Raw genomic sequence first — 15520 nt, 5'->3', positions numbered from 1 at the left:
TAAGACTCAGTTTTCCCATCTGTAAAATAGGAATAATAAAAGCACCTACCTAGGAGAACTGCCATAAAGATTAAATGAGGTATATATCCTCAGCATAGTATCTGGTATCATATTGTAAACACTCAGCAGGTGCTAGCCATTATGTAAGGGACTTACCCTCAGAGCTAACAACCCCTGGCTTCCTGCTGACTCTATACCTGCATACTTTATACCTACATGGTACCACTGGCCCATATGGTGAGTCAGCACTTGAAATGTGGCTAGTCTGAATTGAGATGCACTGTAAGTATAAAATGTACACTGGATTTTAAAGAAAAAAAAAGAATGTAAAATATATCAATAATTTTTATATTGGTTACATATTAAAATGAAAATATCTGCATACAGTGGCTTAAGTTATATCATTAAAGTTAATTTCACATGTTTCTTATTTCCTTTTCAGTGCCACTATTAGAAAATGTAAACTTTCATACAGGCTTGCATTGTATGTCTATTGGATAGTGCTGCTCTATGTGGACATCCTAGTGGTAGGTGAAAAAAGGAGTATTCCAAGAATAAGAACTACATTCCAGGTAATAAGAACTATAGGATAAAAGTTGGAAATGATTGTGCACAGCCTTGGGACAGTGCAAATGGCCTAAGTGGAGTGAAGGTTTTGCGTTAATAGCTAATAAATCAAGTGCTTTCAAAGTACCAAGCATTGTTCAAATATCTTAACTAATTTACTTCTCACAGCTACCCTAGGCAGGGGTACTAATATTAAACACACATATACCACCTTTATTTTTTTCATAGAGGAGGGAATTAAGGCACTGAATAAATAGGCAAGTAACTTGCCCAAAGTCCCATAGGTGATAAATAGTGAGGCCAACTCAGATTGATGGACTGAGGTTAGACTAAGAAATCCTTAATATTGGATGAAGAACTGGGGTGACAGTAGGTAGGAGAGTAGGGAGTTATTCTCCATCCTTCAGCTTGCTCCCTAGCTACTTCTCAGTTTTTCTATTGTTAAGCATTTCTGCTTATAAATATTTAGAGGTAGGCCAGAAGCAAAATGTTTGATGTTTGTCTCTGATGAACAGCCTACCAGGCAAAGAAATAGAGACTGATTTTGCTAAAAGGAGATGCCTGGATGAAGCAGAGATTGCTCGCCTAGTTTTCCGTTAGCGGGAATTGTTGAAAGCCAAATGGAGTTCCTTAAACCCAGTGTGGATGCTTCCTCAGGATCGCCATGCTGAGTAAGCAGTTTGCTCTGTGTGTGTGTGTGTGTGTGTGTGTGTGTGTGTGTGTGTGTGTGTGTGTGTGTGTAAAAGCAGAGTTCACAGGGTAAGCCCATGGACATAGTAGGGCTGGCTTCTACTTCCTGACATTCTTTCCCTAAAGGTGTGCTTCTCATGTCAACTAACTTTATCATCAAAGGGAAAACCTCAGTGAGTGGAATGAAACACATTTACAAACTCAAATTAGAACAAAATCCCTTCACAGAGGAAAGCCACAGGGGATCCCTAAAAGTAAAGTCAGAAAAGATGTGATCTTTAGATAAAACTCTCCTGTTATCCTTTGCTAAGCTTCCCTTGTTATATTTATAGAGGAAATAACTCATACCTGTTCTCAGAATGGGCTGTTATATACCCAGGGCTACCTGCAAATATCTGCACCAATCTTCATGTAAAAATTACAGTAAAACAAATAGGAAATGATTTTGTATGTGTTGTTCATTTAATGTGGGAAAGAAAACTATTTTCAGCAAATAAGAGATTGAAATCATTAACATTTAATTTCATTATATAGAGTGGGAGAAGAAAGTTCACAGAGATTGAATACCAGTTCAAAACCTTTAACATTTTGTCTCTGATTTCATTATGGGTTTTTCATTAGAATGTTTTTAGAGTCTTTTAAGGTACAAAAGTGCAAAGGTGAGGTTGAGAGAGAGAGATAACCAGGCAAAAGTATTGTCTTAAATCATCCTCAACAATAGCTTTATCTTTTTTGACTAAAGAAAATCACTTTATCCTAACTACAAAGTCAGATCACCATAGCAACACTATCTCAGCAATTTTTCCAACAATGAAAAAGCTACTGGGGAGAAGTTGAGAATGTGCTGCCACCCCTGGACAGCCACCAGCCACCGGCAGGGCATGCACTTCAAGCACTTTGCCAAGTAGTAGGGTAGGATTGGGCCAGGTACCCCCCACTTCAGCCTTTGGGAGGTGGCTGGGCAGGGGAATTCAGGTGGGTCACAGACAATGCAGCCAGCAGTGGCTACTCAAAACCCAATTCGTTGATTCAAGTACTCAAGACTCACTCACTGGTTCAATTTGTCACATATTGTTGGCAATGTTAGAATTCAGCCTGGTTATCAGAGCTGGGTGGAATCTTGGAGATCATGTGGTCCATGTGTCTCAGGACTTTCAGAAATTGTATGCAAGATTTTCTATGTGAATACTTGATTCTCAAAGATTATCATGATCTCAAAAGCTTTAAGAGTCACTGACCTGGTCTAGTCTCTCATGCCACCCATGCAGACACTGAAGGAAAAAATAATTTATCCAAAGAACTACTGTGTGGTATGTCTTTGTTTTATCCCCCTTCTTGCAGTATTTTGACCACCTTGCTCATTGCCAATCTCAACCTTAGTGATCATTTTTCTCGGTACTTTCAAATCCCATAGGTGATCTTGGACTAGTCAATTGGCAAGTGATTAATGGTTCTCAACCAGGCATCTATCACAGAATTTATATTCTGGGAGGCTCCATGGAAGTATAAACACAGTTCCATTATCAGAGAGTTTACAGTCTAATTGGGGAGATGATACATCTGAGGATTGATTCAGAAATAGTCCATTCAAGGGTTGGCAGGAAGCCAGTGCAAAATAGCATATTTCAAGAGCTATGTTTCATTGGGTCTTTGTGACCTGGAACCCTGAGGAAAGTCTATAGGGACCAGGAAAAACCTAAGTAAGAATTTGAATGTATAATATTTGAGTTTGGATAACTGAAGAGGGCAACATGAGCTCTGTGTGTGATGTGACTCTATTAAGCACGAACTACATGTGAAATATCGAGTGTGATATCTAAAGGGAGTAAATAATATGGATCTCTGATATAAATGACCATTTCATCTATACACACATGGGTACCACATATAAAAACATTAGCCATTAGCAGCTAAATTAGTGCCTCCTAATGCAGTGCCTCTCTGCACATAACACATAATCACAGCTTTCCTTATCAACGTCTATTTAACCAACTTGCCAAATTAACCAATGATACACATTTGTTTCCCTCAATTGAGCTACTGGTTAAAGAGTCAGTTGTGTCTATTTTCTAATCTACTTGTGACTTGTGTGTTAATTTTATTGTGATTGTTATGTAATTTAATATTACAAAATCCAGTGAAATATGAGTACAAAAATACAAGTGATGTACATGCTTTTGAAAGACTTGATAAAACTGAACCACTGAAAAAAATGAGCTGCCTCTGGGATAGGTAAAAGCAAGGCAACTGTATAAGATTGGGAAAAAAATATAAAATTCTAGAATAATTCTGCACTCAGCTTTGAAAATGACTTTAAGTTTTTGGTTGACTTGAAACAATTGCAAGTAGAAATTGTAGGTGGTTTGTGCAAGAATATCAGTGGAACATCACAATCAGTGGACTCACATTTTTTTAAGAAAAGATCTTAGCCCTATAATAAAAGAGTGGTGAATTGATGTACATTTACAGAATTTATCTAAAAATGGAGTGTTTAAGGTATTATGATCATTTAAAATAAATGATTTCTGATTTTAACTGACTTTTAAAAAATAACTCTTACCAACAATCCCAACAATATCAGGTGAGGACTTCTAAGGTAAATGAGCAAGGATATGGATATGTACATATTTATAACCAAGATATATGCATGTTTGTGTGCAAGCACACACATCCACTTGTCATTCCCCAAGGTCCTTCTTAGGATGGAGTCACATTCAAAAGAACACAAAATCAGACTCTGAAACTCCTTGAAAGACCTTACTGAAGGTCTTATGAAAAAATGAGAAAGAATGGCTAATTGCATTTCCTAGATGTTCTGCCTCTATCCCAAATAAATGTTGAAAAATATATAATGACTATTGTTTTAATGGGTTTCTAAATTATTAGCCTGCCTGGAGTACCCACATGTTTCACAGAGACTCAAATGGGTAAAGAGGCAAATGAAAATATGGGAAGGATTTCCCAAGAACAATACAAGTGGTTAAGAAGAAGAAATATCTGAGACAGGAAAATAAAAGTCCTCAAGGTAGTAAAGAAGGCTGAGCTGTGCTCCCTCACCTTTAGTGGAAAACTTCTATGGAAATGTTAAAACTGTAAAGGAGTATCTCAGTCCAAACTCAGAAGAAGATTCATAACCAGTTGTATTTAAGATAAACACAAGAGTTTTAGGGAATGTACATAGTTGCCTGGGACATGGCCTCCCAAAATAAGGTGCATGATAGAATAAAAATTTTAAATTATCTCAACATATAGAAACAAAAGGGCAAAGCCAACCGGAATGAAATTTAGCAGGATACATGTAAGACTTGTTGGGTTTTTTAAAAAGTTACTTGCATTGATGTAATACCAGGAAAAAACCTGGTGTAACAAGTTAAATCTGTGGTGGGAGGGTGAGGACATACATCTAGACTTTAAAAATTGGTCATAACATCAATATGAATTTTCTGGACCAGGTGCTGTTGAAAAGGCCCATGGTTTTCATGGTTGAAAATGGTTTTCTATGTTGATCACTCAGCGGAAGGTGTTCTAGACCCTTCTCCACTGGAGGCAGAATTCAAATGGCTGGTACTGTTGGCTTGGGTGGAGAAGGCCTACTAAGCACAGGGAAGTGTCTTTAGATAAGAGAGAGCATGTGTCAAATAAAGATGGTGTAGATGCCTTCTGTGTTTTCCATATTGAACTGGAAGGCTCAGTGGTTCCGTACAGAAAAGCTAGTGGCAGGAAAACCTTTCAATGACAATTAGGAGTGGTTGACAATGAAGCTGACTGCCTCAGAAGAGATGACCCTTGTGTCAGTGGCTATACTGAAGCAAAACTGGGTGGCCATCCATCAGAGATGCTGATGCAAGGAGTGACTTCTGGAACAGGATAGGAGGTTGGACTTAGTGTCTCTTGACCTCAACCCACAGTAAGAAATATATTTTTCTATAGTAATGCAATATCCCCATACATACAAATATGTAAGTTATGTATATGACTTATATATGAGTACAAAGCTGAAAAAATGTTTCAAGAAAACAATGCTTAACCTTACTGTGTTATTCATGTTGTTCTTTTCTTTCTCGCCTTTTTCTTTCATTTCTTCTCCTTTTAAAAAAAAAATAAATGCTGGTAAAAGCCTACTAAAGTGATCTCACCACTCCCTGAAGTGTTGTGGCCCATAATTCAAAACACACTGGACTACACCTTCTTCTCCTAGAACACTGTATATGGCATTTCCAACTCTAAAATTCCAAGAACAAAGAAAGGAAGTGTCATCAGCCATTGAGAGGACTATATTACATGGACTTTAATCAAATATCCAGAAAGTGGCAAATGAAGTCTGTGGAACTTCAAATATGCTCTAGATATATCACACCCCAGAGCTATGTTTTCACATGTTTTTGAATGATCCACAGCAAGACACACATTGAGCATCATGACTCAGTAAACACCACATACACACACACACACACACACACACACACACACACACACACACAGCACTGAAACATGAGTTTCACAAAATAATTCTTATTTTATCATAAAATGTGTGATAACCTCTGGCATTTTCTTTTCTATTTCACTTTTGAAAACCTGTTGGCCAGGACCACTCAACCGGTTTCATTAGCTTCTAATGAGTCGTCACCACGCGTAGTTTTAAGAACCCCTGTTTTAGAAAGTTGGAAGTCAAGAATGAAACTCAGGCATGTGACAGGCATTAACTAGGAACGGGGCTAAAAGAGGTTAAATTGTGCTAGGAAAATACTTTTGAGAGTGGAATTTGTTGGAGCAGAAAACTGTCCTCTGGGGGATACAGCAGAACATTCAGAATGGCCTTGACAGGGAAGGCCACTCCACCGGCCTGAGAGGGAGGGGCTACAAGTCTAACTATAGCACGGCCAGACGTGTGGCCTCTTTCCATCAACACTGAACCTATCATCCCACCATTGAATGGTTTCAGGAGGTCCTTGGATTATTGGATGGCTCCTTTTCTAAGTATTTTCTCTCATGTTATTCCTTCTAAGCATCATCACAGAAAGAGAATTAATAAGACTTTCCTCTGGACCATCCCATACCTTGAACCTAATTCTACCATTACACTGATGATATCACCTTCTAATGTAATTTTATATTTCTGTCTTCCTTACTGGGCTGTGAGTATGGCTACTTTGTCTTATCCATCTCTGTGTTCCTTGAGATGTATGCATGATCTTTCAAAAAAGCAAATACTCCCGGCCCCTTTCCTGCTTAAAATTCCCCATAGCTCCCTATTCCCTGCAGGGTACATACGGGCCCCTTCATGATGCCTTTCTTGGTCTGATCCTTGCTTACTCTCACCAAACAGAGCTCCAGTAAGCAATTCCGAGAACATTTTCTTCGTCCCTCCAAGCCATTGCTTAAGTGGCTTCCTCTGGCCTAAGCCTTTCATGTTGCTTCCTCCCTCCCCTTTTGCCTGGTTATCTCCGATGTGCCTTCTTAGCTCTGATAAGAAGCCTTCCAGACTCTGCAAAACTAGGTCAGATCAAGCTTGTATTTCTCTAGGCCCCTGGGCCTCACCCCTGCCTGCGAGACTCACTCCTCTGAACTACAGGCATCTGCAGTCTCCAGTACACTCTCCAGAGCAGGGCTGTAGTTTATTCTTCCCTAAATGTCTTGCACACACACATTTTGCACATACAAGATACTCAATACACACATGTTTGTATGAGTATAGGCTTATAGTAGGTATCCAATAAAGGGTGGTCGAGTTGAATTAAAATATCTTCAGAATTCAACCTTAGGAATAACAGGATCCCTAAACCAGGCATTTGCAAATTTCAGCCAGCTGCCAGTTTTGTAAATGTAGTCTTATTGGAACACATCACATCCGTTTGTTTAGGTATTATCTATGGCTTTCCTACTACAATGGCAGAGTTGAGTAGTAGAGTTGAGTAGTTGAAACAGAGTTCATGTAGCTGGCAGAGCACAAAATATTTACTATCTGATCTTTTGAGAAAAAGTTTGCCAACCAGCCCCTGACTAAGACAACAGTCTTTGACCCAGCTTGTGCCACTTAGACAGTCTGATGAAGGCTATAAACCCCTTCCCAGAATGTTTTTAAGTACATAAAATAAAATACATAGGTTCACAAATGAAACCAGTTATATTGAAAAGAATTATAAAAATTAAAAATTATGACACATATACTTCTTTATTAATTAAATAAAACCTAGCAAAGGATCTAATAACTGATCATTTCAAAGTAGTGATAAACATAACTGGTATTTTGAGATATGAGCAACAATTGTAATAGAATAAGAAAATATCTGTGATTCGAATGGTGACAGAGTCACAGGAATTGTTAACACCACTGTGGCTTGTTGTCTATATTAAGTTTTTAAGAAAATGCTAAATTTAGGTTGGTGAAACTAAGGATGTAATTTTTTTTCCAAAGTCCAGCGGGTCCCAGGGATCTGCAGACTGCCGGTTAAGCACCCTGCTCTAAGAGAAGAGATCCGATCCCATAGATTATCCAGCGAGAACACAACAGGGGCAAGAGAAAACCTCACGCTGGGAAGAGCCTCTGATCCTTCCTTGATTTTACAGGCTGGTTTTATGCAGGATTTGCTCTACACTAAATGAATTACAGAGGAAAGTCCCAAACCACTCAGTAGTCAAAGTTAAAAAAAAAAAAAAAAAAAAGAAAAATATGAATTATTTGACGGTCAGCTTTCAGCCTTCCTTTTTTTATTTAAGAATTGGTTTAACTTAACCAAATGACAAGCGGACGGACACAATGGGATAATGATAAACTCAGCTGGCAATTTGTGCCAGGTGGGGCAACAGGTGAGCACACTTTCATGACAGTTCACAAATGGCTCCCAAAGCTGTTCCGCAGAATTCAATTTATGCCAACTCCCATCAATCTGACCAGGAATTACGTCAGGAATGCCCAGGGTAGGAGGGATTGAGGTTTTAAGAGATGAATTTTTAGAACCATAGGTCAGATTTATGCAAGAACATTCAGAATAGCCCTTCCATGGGAGCCTGAGTGGAAGGATTTGAGCTTCCAGAATTTCTGGGAGCAGCCACTAGTCTGGAAGGCGGTTCTGAGATTTTCAATTTCAAAACCAAAGGTAAGAAAAAGAATTCTTTGTGAAGCACCACTTGTTGCCTATAAGATGAAATCTCAGCTGACATCCAAGCAAGCCCATTTTTATGTATATCTAATTATATTGCTGATGGTAAGGAAGGATTATATTTAAACAGCATAACTTCCTAAACACTTTCTTAAAAAGAAAGGGAGATCTTTTTGTTTCCTTTTTCCCATTCTCCCCCAAATTAATTGCATAAGAAAAGTTCTTTAAATATTTCCGATTCTAACTTTTGGGGCCTAGAAAGCAACACAGGACTACGTCACCCTTAAATATTGCAGTCATTTGCCCAATTATTGCTATATATTCTAATAAAATGCTATGAAGAAATACAGTAATTCACTTATGAAGAGTTCTAAAACACGTTTGCGTTCCATACGATATTGAAGCTTTACCACATACTGATGTACCTTTTATGATGAGAAAACAATAGCAATAAAAAACTTTCAATCAGATCCACGTTGGTTTTATCTGGCTTTTATTTCTGCAGTTGGTAAGATATTGATTACTGTTGTGGTCTCTATTGGTGGTAAAGCATTTAGTGAACCACTTGTGGCTAATACTTTTAAATTATTTAGTTAAAAATAAATACCTTCTCATGTCACAATATATTTGCATGTGGCTCAGTTTAAAAGAACGTAAAAAATCCTCCATGAGCCACTCTTTTACATGCTGCACAGACATCTTTTCATTGTCACAACCCTTCTAAGGTAGCCACTGTTATTGTCCATATTTTACAGCTGAGGAAAGTAGGGCTTAGCGGGAGTAAGCAGCTTGCTCAAGGCTACAGCTAGTTGTTGGAATACTCCAGATTCAGTCCCATGACTGCCAACGTCCCAATGCTTGCCAACACCTACCTTGACATGGGGTGTTTACCGCATTCGAGGTGTGTATGCCACAGAAGGGAGCAAGTCGGGTGCTACCCTCACGTTCCAGGAGGAAGACAATCATGGACCCGCAATTAATGACAAGTGTGTGCTGAGAATGGCAAGTAAACGTTGCAGGTATACGTAATCTAGTCTAGGGGTGGAGGAAGGCAGTCAGGCTAGGCTTTCTGAAGGAAGTGATGCTTAAGGAAGAATCCTGAAGGATGAACAAGAATTGGCTAACTAAAGAGGCAGCAGAGCTCTCCTGGTAGAGAATGGCAGTCATAAAGACTTACAGCCAGGACAGACACAGCTATATAGGAAAGACCCATCAGGAGAGACCCATCAGGAAAGCCGTAACAGGTATGGTTTACATTGATTGAGCACTTACTATGGGGCAGACACTAAGCATTTCATGTGTGCCAGCTCATTTCATTGCCCAATAACCCTATGAGGTAAGTAAATTATTATTCCCATTCTGCTGTCTGACACACAGAGAAGTTAAATAACCCACCAAAGATCACACAGCTTAAACATGGTGGAGTCAAGCTTGCACTAGGGAGTCCAGCCCAGAGCCTGTGTATAAAACCATCCACCTAGACTACCTCACCCATATCGTGATGATAGACAATCAGAGCCACAGGATTTTAGATGTCATATGGTCCAGCCTTATGACAGAATCCAGTCTCAGTACAGAAACTGAGGACTAGAATTAAGCAACTTCGCCAGGATTAGAGGGTGGCTCAGAACTGTCTCTTCTGATTCCACATGTGGGCAAACTTAAACCGCAGAGATGATGCCATGAATCAGGCTATAAGACTCAATTTTGAATGAGCATCTCCTTCAACCTTCATAGCTTTTGACCTTGACCATGAATCAAAGCACATCATCCCTTAGAACTATTCAAAGAAAATCCATGACCTGTTCAGCTCCCATTCTGAATCCCAGACTGCTCTTCATTTCTAGTAACAGCCTCTACAGGGTCACTTCCTGGAAGGACACTAATTAAGTTCATTTGTTACTTGCAGAATAAGGAAATTTATGATGGGATAGAAAGACCAATGACTTTTGACATAAATATCAATTTGTGAATAATACTTTTTAAAACCCAGGTTGCATGACCTTGAGATTCCCAAATAAAACCAATATTTAGCCTTCACAGTCAGCCTAGAAACAGCCCTGTGTGAAGATGAATTTTGCAAGTCTTACTATGGAAGGCATCTGCAAGGGACCAGATAATTATTTAGGTAGAACGGTGAGAAAGAGAGAGGAGGAGAAGCATTGCCTCTCTCATGTATTAGTATAACTGTCTTGTATCAAGACCTAGAGACCAACATTTCTTGACTTGTATCCCTAAAACACACACTGAAATATTTTGAACTTTCACATGGACCCCAAATAAGCTAGTGGTGGACTATTAATTGAAAACAGCCATTGAAAGCTTTAGTCTGCCCTTTCTAGCAGGTGATAATGCGAAGCTCTGAGGCAATTTTAACCAATCAAGTGACAACTACAGAAAAAGTGCAGCTAAGTTGAATGAAAACTATTTTTCACCTTTAAACAGCATATGAGGGACATGGCACCCCAACTGCAACATCAGTGATGAGGAACATTTTTCCAGGCCTTTGGTTGCCATCATAGTTTATATTTTTTGCTTATGAGAAAGGCACTCACCCTGGGGAAATTCTTAGGCAGAAGGAGGAAGGTTTCTCAGATATTTATAGCCAAAATATTTCAAAACATAGGTAGCTATATTTATGCTTGGTTTTTATTTTAATGAACACTAAGAATTGCTGCCCACAAAGAAATTTTCAGTATCAGTTTAGAAAAGAAATAATTCTCCTTCACCTCAAATGCATGGCTTTTTTGTTTTAAAATAGCAGGTAAAACTTTTCAAAACATTGTGAACTATGTTACAGCCTGCAGCCTTACTTAGAATTTGCCTCTTCATATTTTTTCTACACTGCTTAAAAATTAAAAATCTACTGTCAGCAAGGAAGCGAATAAGTAGCCCCCAGGCCAACTTTGGGGGAGGTTACGAAGGTTTCTGCTGTCTTACAACTTTCCTCCTGCCTGGGCCTGTGACCAAGCTCCTCTCTGATGCAGTCACTGAGAGCACACTTTCAGGGTGCTCACAAGGTAGGTGTCCTCTGTTTGGGGGGAGGCAGAAGCTACTGGAAGAACAAAAATGGGCTTGGCCCTAAGCCCGTGACTCAAGAGATTATCATAAATACATAAAGTCTACCTGAAATATCATCAACACTAGCAAATAGTCAGTACTACCATACCCTGGTCTAGTATAATTTCTCAGGCTAATCTTTTATTAATCCCGTACGTATTTTTTTAAAAAAGTTTTTGTTAGACTATCTACTAACAATGACTTTGATATCATTATTCCTGCTGAGTAGCAAATGAGAAGAATAACTGATGTATAAATGCCTCCAAGACAGACAGAGGACTGCAACCTAATCTCTCAGTGACAAAACTTAGACAAGAATGTCACATTAAGATGGTTAAATCTGAAACTAATCTCTGGGGATAAACCTATACTACAATTTCCTAGTGTTGGCCTTCAAAGGCTTGTCTCTTAAAAGCAACAAGGAACTTCTGGCCTACACAGAGACCTGTCACATGTGTTTCTGTACACAGGAAGTACACCAGAGGTAACAAACAGAATTCACTATTAAACATTAAATGGAACTACCTGGGGAAAAGAGAATAACTGACCCCCAAAAGCCTTTCATATTGTCTTAGTCCATTCAGGCTGCTACAACAAAATACCATTAACTGGGTAGCTTATAAACAACAGAAATTTATTTCTCAGAGTTCTGGAGGTTGGTAAGTCCAAAATCAAGGTGCCGGTAGATTCAGTGTTTCCTGAGGGCCCAGTGCCTGGTGAGGGCCCACTTTCTGGTTCATAGATGGCATCTTCTCATTGTGACCTTACATGGGAGAAGGGGTGAGGGATCTCTCTTGGGCCTCTTTTATAAATCACTCCTTATCCCCCGTGGCCCATCCCAGGACTTAGGATTTTAACACATAAAGTTTGCAGAGGACACAAACCTTCAGACCACACAGCACACACTAATTACAGTCTCTGATTTAGAGCCAGGAACGCTCTCTTTACATATTCTCAGGCACTCACCTACAATTGGATAGACTCTGAGATGTTTAAAAATAGATTTATTTTGCAGCCAAACATTAAATGCTGCAACAAGCTGTGAAGGCTTTCTTTCAGGAACAACATCAAACAGCAGCCTGCAACAGGGGTGGGGAACTTGTGGTTTTGGGGCCACGTGTGACCTTCTGGATCCTTGAGTACAGCCTTTTGACTGAATCCAAATTTTACATAACAAATCCTTTTAATAAAGGGCCCTACGATGAGGCTTCCCATTTCCTCAGCCAGCAGAGCTCTTCACAGCCCATGTTTCCATCTCTGAAGGTGGGTCACAGACATGAGGAGACTTGGAGTTTCATAAAAAGAGCACTGGGCTGGAAGTCAGAAGAATTCAGTTCTAATTTTAATTTTGTCGCCAACCAGTCATTTCATCTTGGCAAAGGAACTTGGGCCATTGAGTCAAAATTTCTTCTTTTGGAAAAGGGAAGTGGTAGTAAGATAGCAAGGAAGCCAATACATTCGGATTGTCTACTGGGGATGAACACTTTCCAAAGACTGTGAGCAATAACCCTGCAATGAAGGTTGCTTGAAGTTACAAATGAAAAAATGGAGGTTCTAAGATAAAATCACTCGATCGGAGTTACACATTCTGGAAGAGATAGAGGCAGAATTCCTAGCGCAGGGGTTGTAACCCGTGGCTAGCTTTCCCTGGATTACCATATTCCTCTGGGAACCCCCAAGTGTCCAAGAATTCTAAATTTGAAGGTTGCCTTCCAGGATATGGTAAAGGTATTTTGTCAAAGTAAACAGATAAAAAGTATACTGACAGTTTGTTAGAATAATGGTATATAATTAAAAATACACATAAGAATCTGGATCTTGAGCTCCTCAGATGTTAGAGGCAGTTTTGAATGTTAAAATGCATTTTTGTTGGAAAGGAATTATAATTATTAAATACAGGTCCATAACACCCATATACACCTTACATTTTTATAAGTTTTTAACGTCTACAAAGCTCTTTCTCATTTGTGGTCCCCCTAACTGCAAACTATAAGGCTGGAAGAAGTTATAGCCCATGTTCTACAGATAAGGAGTTTGCAGTGGATGCCTCTGGGGCCAGGTCACCTCCCTTTGTCCCACTTTTCATTTTAGCAGCTGCTGTTGTGTGGACAGTTCTGGGAGACTCACCTGCTGCAGCCCACAGCCAGCCTCAAACACTTGTAGGGCTCGTGTCACTCCCCCTTTTTCTCCTGGGATCCCGTCCTTAATCACATGCCAATCTAACCTGGAAGTGTGGGGCAGCCCTCAACTTACAGAGGAACACAGATGCCAGTGGGTAAATGTCTCCGATCTCTTTAATGGGCAGCCTGAGAGGAATTCTGTAGGTTCCAGAGAGATCCCAATGAAACCAAGGCCCCGGTGAAGACCCATTACCCATAGCAGTGACTTCAGTAACTCATATCCTCCCTGTCTTATTCTCCTGACTCTCTCCTTCCTGCTTCCAAAGAAACTACTTGCACCCGAGTCCTGGTCTGAGGCTCTGCTTTGGGGGAGGCTCTGCTCTGAGAGGAGTGGAGGCTGAGCAGGGGGAACTGGGCTGCACAGGGCCACCCTGGTGGGCAGGGGAGGCAGCCCTCTCTCCCAGCCCTCCAGCTTCTGAATCCAGCAACTCCCTTCCATGTCCTACCTTCAGTTGTGCACATAAGGTTAAGAAACTGCCATTTCTACCTTTTGCCAATATACCAGAGAAAAAGTTTAAATAATACATGTTTGAGCAAAAAGTTAATAATAAATGATAACACTCACCTTTGCTCAGAGTTACAAAGATGATCTGCTCAGCTACCACAAAAAAACTCTGCATTTTTCTCAGAATTTTAAAGTATTACATTTTGTTTTGTTGGTGTTGTCTGATTTACTTGTGTAGGTAAATTATAAATATTAACTTTTGCCCCAAGTGTTACAGATGAGAAAGCTGAAGTTTCAGAATTTTCAGCGTTGCATATTTAACTAGTATCAGAAACAGGAATATAATCCTCCTATTCTAGGCATATTCCAGACTTTGCCTACCAACTCTGGTTGACAGCAGCTGTGTAGATTATTCTCAATGAAGGGCATTCGTTTGGGGCTTTACAGTAGATTTTGTTTTCAATTTTCCTAGTATCTCTGTTCCCTTTTTTACCAGTAATGGCACCCCAATTGTGTTTTGAGGACCCAATCCTCCTGAATACTCAATCCATGAACTCCAGGTTTGAATGACCTACCAGTTAGTTCTTAGTTCCAGAGCTTGGAATATGACAAGTGCCTGAGCAATCACTGAATTCTCCCCAACCTGGCCACAGTGAGCTGCTCAGAGAATGGAAACGGACCCAAGCCTGGCCAATTAGAGGGATATCGAGACTTTGCTGGGTCCATGGAAGAACAGCCACTCTTTTTCCAGCAGGGAGCGAGGCCAGGAGACTGCAAGCTTTGAGTGCCTGGTGCCATTTTGCCACCATATTGGAAAAGTCTGCCTGAAAATGAAGCCACTAAAGCAGAGAGATGGATGGAGACAGACTGCTGATGTGACGAGGATCTAATCTCCCCTGAATTTATTTATTTATTTATTTGTTTGTTTGTTTCAGTCAGAGTCTTACTCTGTTGCCCAGGCTAGAGTGCCATAGCATCAGCCTAGCTCACAGCAACCTCAAACTTCTGGGCTCAAGCAATCCTCCTGCTTCAGCCTCCTGAGTAGCTGGGACTATAGGCATGTGCCACTATGCCTGGCTAATTTTTTCTGTATATTATTAGTTGGGCAATTGATTTCTTTCTATTTATAGTAGAGATGGGGTCTTGCTCTTGCTCAGGCTGGCTTTGAACTCCTGACATTGCAATCCACCCTCCTCAGCCTCCCAGAGTGCTAGGATTATAGGCATGGGCCACCACGCCCGGCCCTCCCCTGAATTTAGATTTGCCATTGGACTTTACAGTCAGAAGAGTTGACACATTACTGCCTCATCTTGTCCTTTCAGGTTTCCCCTGCTTGCATTTCAACAAGTCCCATCAGAAACACTCTGTACGTGAACATTAAACAGCCTCAGCGCAGTGCCTCTCCCCTGAAGAAACGGCTATGTGCTCTCCACTAACAAGGAACAGGCCAGGTAGCCAAGGAACAGAAGCAGAGCTAA

General features: G+C 40.1%; 1 protein-coding gene across 1 annotated transcript in view; it reads right to left on the bottom strand.

Moving 5' to 3' along the window:
• Positions 1–15520, bottom strand: part of EGFLAM (EGF like, fibronectin type III and laminin G domains) — a 169354-nt gene that overhangs the window by 74470 nt on the left and 79364 nt on the right. The window lies entirely within an intron of this gene.

This window comes from Microcebus murinus, chromosome 11 (genome assembly GCF_040939455.1).
Source record: "Microcebus murinus isolate Inina chromosome 11, M.murinus_Inina_mat1.0, whole genome shotgun sequence".
In the NCBI taxonomy this organism is placed as follows: Eukaryota; Metazoa; Chordata; class Mammalia; order Primates; family Cheirogaleidae; genus Microcebus; species Microcebus murinus.
This window is presented reverse-complemented; position numbering and strand designations above follow the sequence as displayed.